The sequence below is a fragment of the Tupaia chinensis genome, unplaced genomic scaffold (genome assembly GCF_000334495.1).
Source record: "Tupaia chinensis unplaced genomic scaffold, TupChi_1.0 Scaffold000383_1, whole genome shotgun sequence".
NCBI lineage: Eukaryota > Metazoa > Chordata > Mammalia > Scandentia > Tupaiidae > Tupaia > Tupaia belangeri.
This window is the reverse complement of record NW_006159885.1, coordinates 856,182-865,024: the sequence shown is the minus strand read 5'-3', so window position 1 is coordinate 865,024 and position 8,843 is coordinate 856,182. Positions and strand designations below refer to the sequence as shown.

Below are 8,843 nucleotides of genomic sequence, written 5' to 3'. Positions count from 1 at the left end.
AGACAGAGAGAGAGAGAGAGAGAAAGGGAAGGTGAGAAAACAAGCTGCCAGACTTGGGACCCGAACCACAGTTCACCATGTGGGTGACAGTGGACATCCTTGTTTCATTCCTTGAATGGAATATATTAAGTGATTCAGTGATAAGAATGATGTTGGCTGCCTCAATCACTACAGGCCCCAAGAGCACTTCACTTATCTCAGTTGACACAGGTAAGATCAGAACTGCCTATGACTGGGCTTCCTTACTGCCTCCCTGCTCTCTAAAGGGAGTTGGATGATTTTTGCCAGCTCTGGAGATCCCTTATGCCAATGGTTGATTTGTGGACCACAGGGCTGGCAGTGCATTATTCAATAGTCAGCCTGTGCAGGTAGCCACAAATAAATAATTTCTCCAGGATATTCAATGGTGGGAAACCCATGTCTTAACATTCTGAGGCCTCCTTTAAAGAGACTTCAGTATCTTACCCATTTTGCTCACCATGTTAACAGGTTCGACCCTTACATTGAGCTGATCTCTTCCTTGCTGACTCAGGGGGAAACTGATTTGCTGTAACAGTTGGATAAATGACCCTCATAACTGTTCCAGTTAAAAGATGATCTTTAGCCTTTCTTCTCAAAGTGCAGATGAGTAGCATCAGTGTCCCTTGGGGACCTGTTGGGATTATAGACTCTCAGACACTAGCTAGACCTATAGAATCAGAGCCTGCATCCTTTTTTTTTTTATTAAAAATATGGAACACTTCACGAATTTGCGTGTTATCCTTGCACAGGGGTCATGCTAATCTTCTCTGTATCATTCCAATTTTAGTACGTGTGCTGCTGAAGCGAGCACAGAGCCTGCGTCTTAACAAGACCCACAAGAGATACCCATGCACATTAAGGTTTGAGAAGTACTGTTCTATATCACCTTGTCTGTACATTAAATAATCTAGGGAGCTTTAAAAAACCACAGTGCTAAGGCCATACCCTAAACTGGTGGGTTTCAACCATATTAATTCCCATGCCCCCCCATACCTCTTCAACATTTGCCAATGTCTAGAGATAATGGAGTCAATTTTGACTGTCACAGCTGGGTTGCAGGTGCTATTGGGATCTAGTGGGTAGAAGCCAGAGATGCTCAGAAATTTTCTGCAGTGCACAGAACAGCTCTAAATAAATAAATAAATAAATAAATAACTGTTTAAAGTGTCAATAATACTGAAATTAAGAAACTCTACTTCATAATTTCTAAGGGCAGGGTCCAGGTATCAGTGATTTCCCAGTTTTCCAGTGTTAGGAGTCCCTTGGAGTACTTGTTGGTTATATAGCTTCCTGGGCCCTGTCATGAATGATTCTGAATTAGTGGGTCTGAGATGGAACTAGAAACTTTAACAAGTTCTCAGTTGATGTTATTATCAGGGAAGCTTGAAAAGAGTAACCTAGGAGCAGGGAGGGCAAAGATGCCAAGCTGTAATTTAACTTAGGAAATATGACCTTGAAGATGTGCTGAAGTTGAGTGTAGGATGAAGATATGACTCGGGACTTAACCATACATCCTCAAGAGTCAAGGTGGAGGGAAGAACACCTGCACACACTGCTTCCTTCTGAGCATTGGAATTCATCCTGTACACAGCTCCATCCCAGTCTTGACTCTGGTATGAGTCTGTGTATGTGTCTTTCAGATGGAAGGTAAATGATGTTATTTTGCCCAGTTAAATAAAGGTACCTACCACAGATTTGTCTCAAAAAAAGATGCGGGGTCATTAGGTATGTGATGAAGACAAAACAAAACATGATCTCAAAGTATTTATAATCTTGGCTTTCTGGAAGGATTATAAAATTACTTCCTTCTGGCCTTTGCCGTGCTGTTTAGGGTAAATGATAGGGAGGATTAGAAGGAAGCTAAAGAGTAGTTACATTGGTTAACCAAGAGACAATAAAGCAAATAAAGACAAGTTATTGTTCAAGTTTGGAAGTCTTCTGGAATGTGACATTGTAAAATGGCCATGAAGTAGTCCTGTTGTAGTCACATTTTAGGTGGTTTTGTTAAAGATGGTCTGACAAGCCCAAGCCATCTCAAACCTGCTGCCTTGCAAGACTGTGCCATCTCTGGAAGGCACAGTGACTCACTCCATATGGTCTTTTTGATATATGGGGATTGGGTTTTTGGGGAAGGAGAGTGTCACAAAGTGTTACAAAGGGGTGTCCAAGTGAGTGGTCAAGATACTTCTATAGATATTATACACTAACTTTCCTAGCCTTGACCAATTTCTAGTTTGAGGTCCATGCTCTTTTCATTTCTGAGAAGATTAAGGTTGCTGGTGATGATTACATATCCTGCCACATCATACTCCGGCTATCTTTCCACACCAGAATCTAAAATACTGCTGCATTTTGATAGAAGAACAAAGGAGACCATGTATGTTAGGACTCCTGATACTTTGATGGTGTTGCCATCCAACAGAGCTTTCATTCCAACAATTTCCTGATGTTCATATTGAAGTGGGGCTTCTAGAGCTTGTAGCTTCATCCAGACTGTAGGAAGAGATTAAGAAAAGACAGCCTTGGAGATAGCCTGACTTCTAATGCCTGACGATGCTATTGGGAACATTTCCTTGACTTTGCAGTAGCTGATGAATGGGTACCAGCATGGCTTGTGGGAACTGGGACCTCACCGTTTATCTTGACATTCTCAAACACGTTTTGGATCTGGATTTGACTGAGCATCAGGGAAATCATGAGCTGTCATCCTGAGAACCTAATTTTCTGAAGTCTAGATGATGAGTGTCCTAGGTCATACTTTTCGAGAAAGCTGGTCGTGATTAACGTCCACTTCCCAGGTTGGTAGGTGATAGATTTTGGTGAACAGGCTATTTTTATAAGATAAAGTTATTTCTTATCCTGACAGCATTCAATGGGGGAGGGAGGGGCTGTCTGATTATTACCCTGGTTGATCCAGGTAAATCCAGAGGCCCCCCCACCCCACCCCCTTGGTTATTAGTGGCAAAGGAAGAATTCTGGACCATTTTTCTAGTGCAAAAATATTCCAGAATTAAGCAGGGGTCATCTCTGATCCTCCTTTTCTTTTCTTTTTTCTTTTTTTATTATTTATATATATTTTTATTATTCATACATTAAATCGCTACATATCATTTAGATTGTGAAGAGACTTCACCCAGCATGATATACACCTCAGTCCAGCCCAGTTGAGACCACCACACACAACCTCGTCAACAGATAATAAACCTTATCTGTGTCCCACGAGTGTCTTACTTCTCCATTTCCCCCCCCAACTTTCCTATGCTCTTCCCCTCTCACACTCTCTTTCCACTTTGTCTCTAGCGTCCATTAAAATTTTTATTATTTTCATATTTCCCAGTCTTTCACTCTACAATAGAGTTCAGACATTTGATATATGTTAAGTGGAGACATGCAATGTCTCTCTTTCATAGCCTGACTTGCTTCGCTCAGCAAAAATCTTCTATATTAGTCCGATTTCCATCAAATTCCGGGGCCTTGTTGTTTTTTAATGGCTGAATAGTATTCCATTAAGTATATGTGCCACAATTTTTCAATCCATTCATCTGTTTGTGGACATTTGGGTTGGTTCCATGTCTTAGCAATCATGAATAAGGCTGCAATGAATACAGATGTGCAAGCGTTTTTCCGACTGAGTGATCTCCTGCCCTTTGGGTAGATACCCAGAAGTGGAATTGCTGGAAAATATGGTAGTTGTATGTGAAGGTCTTTGAGGAAACTCCATATCGTTCTCTACAGTGGCTGGACCAATTTACATTTCCACCAACAGTGTAGGAGTGTTCCCCTTTTGTTTCTGCCCTTTCTAATTTTACTGGTTTATGTCTTATTTACTATTCCTTCTGTAAGGTGTGTGTCATTTCAATTTGCAATTTCAACATGGGATAAATAATTTTAAAGGAAATCTGGTTTTAGTGAGACAAATTAAAATCCAATTAAAGAAATAAATAGTGAACGGTAGAGTGTCAATGAGTTGGGGGTTGGGTGGGGATTGGTTTGAACTCAGAAAACAGATGAAAATTACCTGGCAGGTAGGGGGAGGTTGAACTCCACAGAAAAGGCTTAGAAGGCAAAGCAGAAAATAGGGGGTAATTACAGGTGAGAGAGTCTGTCTGTGACCTGCTCAATAGAGAAAATGCGAGGAACAAGCTGTAAGGGAAATGCATTTGATTAAAAAGCAGCTTAACCTCTTCAAGAAGGCTGGATTGGGGAGAGAAAAAAACGATAAAGCTGCTGTGAAACTTCACATGAGGGACATGAAAGAATGTGAAAGTGAACGTACATGTTTGTATATTCTCACAGGGATTCTTAGAGAAATTAAAGTGAGTTTGACAACACTGCTTGAGACTCTGCCTTATTCTAGGTACTGTGCTGGGGCTAGGGATGCAGAACTCGAATGAAGAATGCATAGATCCTGTCCTCAAGCCCTGGCAGGCTAGTGTGGGAGTTGGCCAGTAGTGTGTGAGAGTTGGTTAGTAGTATGCAGAGAGGCTGTATTTGTTAGTTCAGGCTGCTGTAACAAAGCATCGTAGCTTGGTGGCTTAGAAACAACAGATCTTTGTTTCTCACAGTTCTGGAGGCTAGACATCTGAGATCAAGGTGCCAGCATGGTTCAGTTCTGGGGAGGACTCTCTTCTGGGTTACAGATGGCTGACTTCTTATATCCTCACATGGTGGAGAGAAGGGGAGAGAGAGATAGACAGAGAGAGGTAGTGAGAGAAAGAGAGTACCCTCTACAGGGTCTGGTCATGCCATGGTCCTCTTCTTCCAGTCCTTCAGTGCATTGGATCCTGGTCAGCTGTGTGTGTGCCTGGTGTTTTTTAGTCTGACCACACCAGGGTTTCAAACCATGGTCACCATGTGGGCTCCAGCTTTTCTTGGGCAGCACATTACTGTTGTGCCATGGAACTGTCTCCAAGTTCTACATACAGGGCACTAATCTCATTCATGAGGGCTCTACTCTCATGACCTAATCACTTCCCACAGGTGTTACCTCCTAATGCACTCAAACTGGGGGTTCAACATATAAATTTGGGGGTGACCCAAATATTCAGTCCATAGCAGATGTCAACACTCCCTTGCTCACAAAAGGATGGACCTGGAATGATTCATGCTACATTCTCTCCAATTATCCACTGAGGGGAGTTGCAGCAGGTCTGTGAGGAAGAGGTTTAGGGTGCTGGCTATCAAAAAGAGAGAGAATGAATTGGAGAGGCAGGGTTGGGATTAAGGTAAGGTGAGTGAGGAGCTTACCTCAAGTGCAACATTTAAAAGGGTTGCCATAGGGGGCTGGATTATGCCACAGAGGTAAGGCAATGCTCTGTGAGGCTCACAAGGGGTGGCTCCGGGTCACTTCTGAAGACCTCTCTGAATACTCCTGACACAAGCATACTTATGATTTGGGGCTGGCTGGAGCTGGGAGAGGTTGCTGCCTGAGGACCCTTTTGGGGATGTGACTCTCCACCTTTTCCTCTTTCATTCTGTCTCTCTCGCTCATGGAGAGAAAAATAAGCTTAAAGAAAAGGGTCACCAGAAAGCTCAGCAACGAAAATAAATAATATTGCAATATGATACTTGAAAAATAAAATTAATAAAAATTTATGATATCAAAATTTTAGATAAAGACAAGGTCCATAACGGTGCCCTGCCAAGCCATCATTGAAGCCTGAGGCAAAAATACAGTGCAGAAATACTGATCTCATCTTTATTTAAAATTTTATTTTGTTCATCTTGGTGTTCTTTGTATGAATTTTGTTTTAAAAAATTTACAGTAAAATATTATGCATCTTGATAATTGAGTTTTTTGGCACCCTCTTCAATTTGTGCTCAGGGCATTCTCAGCCCTGTGGAGAAGAAAGATGGTGTTTGCCCCTGGGTGGCCCCGTGGACCTGTTCTGTGGTAAGCTTTCTGGAATGAGAGGAGCTGTCAGTTCATGGTAAAGGGATGGTTTGTACTAGGATCTCCCGGGATTTGGGAAGCAGGGCAGCTTTGACCCAGTGATGGAAGTATGACAGGGCCCTGGGCTGGAGCATTCTCCCATCTATGGAGGAGCCCAGGGTGAGTCTGTGCAGTGGAAGCTGAAGGGAACACGGTACCATGTGGACCCCGTGGATGTGGCAGCTGTGGCGTGCAGCATCCTTGCACATGGCTTATCTTTGTACTTCTTAACACACCACAGACCCCAGGTGTCCATTGGGTGAAAGGATGAATGCAATTTGTGATATGTCCCTTGTGTGGTTAGAATGTCCCAAAGAACAAAAAGACTCCTCCCCCATTAAAAAAGGGGTAAAAATGACCATTTTCATTTTAAATTGTAAGCTTCAGTAGCACCGAGTACATCCACATTTTTGTGCAACCATCACCTCCACCTAGCTCTAGAAAACTTTCAGCTTCCGCCCAAAAACAAGAAACAAAAAACAAACAAAAACTTTGAGCTTCCTGAGCAGAAACTCAGTAAGCAGTAACTCTTCATCCTGTCTCCTCTCAGCCCCTGGCATTCAGCATTTTACTTCCTGTTTGTATGGATTTGACTACTCTTGATATCTCAAATAAGTGGAGCCATATGAAATAGGACCTCTGTGACTGGCTCACTTTATTTTGCATAGTGTTTACAATCATCTGAGTTGTAGCATTTTTCAGATTTCCTTCTTTTTCGGTGTTGCATCATTTTTTGTATTCTGCGGTTTGTTTATCCATTTATCTGCTGATGCATACTGGGTGGCTTCCATCTTTTGGCTGTCGTGTTGCTCGAACACACTCTCCCACTTCTTAGTCTTAGAGAAATGCAAAGCAAAGAGGTCCCTACAGGGCAGTACCCATGCTGATCTTATTTCACTCTCCATCACAGCTTTGGCCTTTTGGATGGAGTCAGTGACTTGACTTCAGACCCTTAGAAGACCTGTTCTGTTCTAGGCACTAGGTTTGGTGTTGCAGATAGAAAATCAACAAAGACACACTTGTCTTAAAGAACATAGCTAATGTTAAGGAGTGGGGGGGGGGGGGGTTAGAAACCCTGGTAGGGCAGATGCATCAGAAAATGATTCTATTTGGATGTAGGGCCAGGTTTGGTCAGAGAAGCCAATGCTTCTGTTTATTATTTCGGTCCTTGAGCGAGCAGGGAGTTCCTGTGAGAGGAGAAGATTTCACTAAAGTGGGTATTATAAGAAATATAGACTTGAAGGAGATTTTGGAGTCTCGATCAATATCCCTTTTTGAATTTACTGACCAGTCAAGTTAGGTGGGTATTTGCAACACTTCAACTAGTGAGTTTTAAGGTTGTGACTATTGAGTTTGTTACTTTCTGTCTGGGGGTTCCTGAGTCCAGTCAGAGAGGCAAAGGGATTTCCAAGGACAGAATTCAATGCATTATGCCTCTCCTCTGGCCCATAAATACACATACCTGTATCCTGAAAGGAGCTGAGCTTCAGAAAGTCCTTGAAACCAAGAGTCTGTTGGCTGATTTCACAGGAATGCTTCATGGCTGAGAGAAAACCATTCAGCCTATTAAAAGTCGTATACCCTCTTTAATGTGGATGATAAAACTTTAATTAAAGTGGTGATTAGAAACAGAATAATAATGACCACTAATAAAGTAGTTTATAGGGATCGATAGCTTTACAAAGAGCAGCCCATCCTGTTGCTGGTGGGTTGTTGCAGGAAGCCTCAGAGCATGGGCTCTGGGCAGGGTAAAAGGATTAGGGGAAGGGTTTACTGGAATAGAGAGATAACATAAAAGGCAATTTATAATGTGTGACTCCGAGCAATGAGCTAGGGAAAATGAAGAGCTGTGATGTGGATGGAATTTGTTGTACCTTTGCATTATGAATGAGCTGTACAAGATTGCTGGCTACAGCAAGGATATGGCTACTTGTGTACAAATGAGCATCATCTGCATTGTTTTTCCTTTTTGTTGTGAACCAAGTGTCTTGGGGTGAAGAGAGGCAGAACGAATAAAACCATGCTCGGGAAAGTCTTTAGCAATTGCTGCCATACTAACAGTGACAATACTCACAAAGGCTGGGGTAATAAAGGAATGAGGAACACCTACTATGTGCCAACCACTTTCATATTTTGTCTCTAATCCTGAAGACTCTCCTCCCAAGTAAATAGTATTACTCTCCTTTCACTCGTTGATGTAAAGGATGCATATGAGAAATTGAACTGGAGAGGGAATCCAGAGAGGATTTCCTGAAAGGTGAGTTTTAAACTTAGGATTTGGAAGGCAGTGAGAGACTTGGTTCAGTAGAGGGAACATGGAGAGGGAATTTTGTAGTGAGAGGAATTTCAGATGGTCTCATCCACCTTTTTCCATAGTTCCTCCAGTTACCAGTGCAACATGGGGTATTGCAAAGTATGTTATCTGGAGTTACACATGAAGTCAGACACCCACTCTGATACTGCTAGAACATACGGAAAGTACGTAGGCCCTTTTAGCATTAGTCTTATCATCAGTAAAATAGGACTAGTATTTACCTCATGGGAGTTCTTGCAAGGACTAAACTAGACCTTAGTAAGAGTATACTTTAAAAAGAAAATAAAGATTATACTTACAAGGCATCTAGCACCTAAAAGGTGCTTGAGGAATATTTCAAACACTTTCAACATTTGTTAGGGCAGAGGGCTGATGTCATAGAGCCTCCTGAGTGAGATGGGGGCTGTGGTGACTGAGGTGTTTATGGCTTGAGCTAGCCTCGTACTGTCCTGTCTCCCATTGTTGCACTACTCTATTTCTTTATAACACTTACTACTCTCAGAAGTTTTTTTTTTTTATGTATGTAGAGATGGACCCTGACTTATGACAGTTCAGCTAATGATTTTTTTTTGGCTT

At 42.1% G+C, this 8,843-nt stretch overlaps 1 long non-coding RNA gene and 1 other non-coding gene across 2 annotated transcripts; both read right to left on the bottom strand.

The window, feature by feature from the left end:
- Positions 1-725: 725 nt before the first annotated feature.
- Positions 726-832, bottom strand: LOC114008758 (U6 spliceosomal RNA). The gene has a single exon (XR_003550258.1). It is a non-coding gene; the product is annotated as a U6 spliceosomal RNA (small nuclear RNA).
- Positions 833-6,699: 5,867 nt separating this feature from the next.
- Positions 6,700-8,642, bottom strand: LOC102475105 (uncharacterized). Its single transcript, XR_335297.1, has 3 exons — positions 8,567-8,642; positions 7,416-7,496; positions 6,700-6,789 (listed from the first exon to the last, which is right to left on the bottom strand). It is a non-coding gene; the product is annotated as an uncharacterized LOC102475105 (long non-coding RNA).
- Between the last annotated feature and the right edge of the window lie 201 nt (positions 8,643-8,843).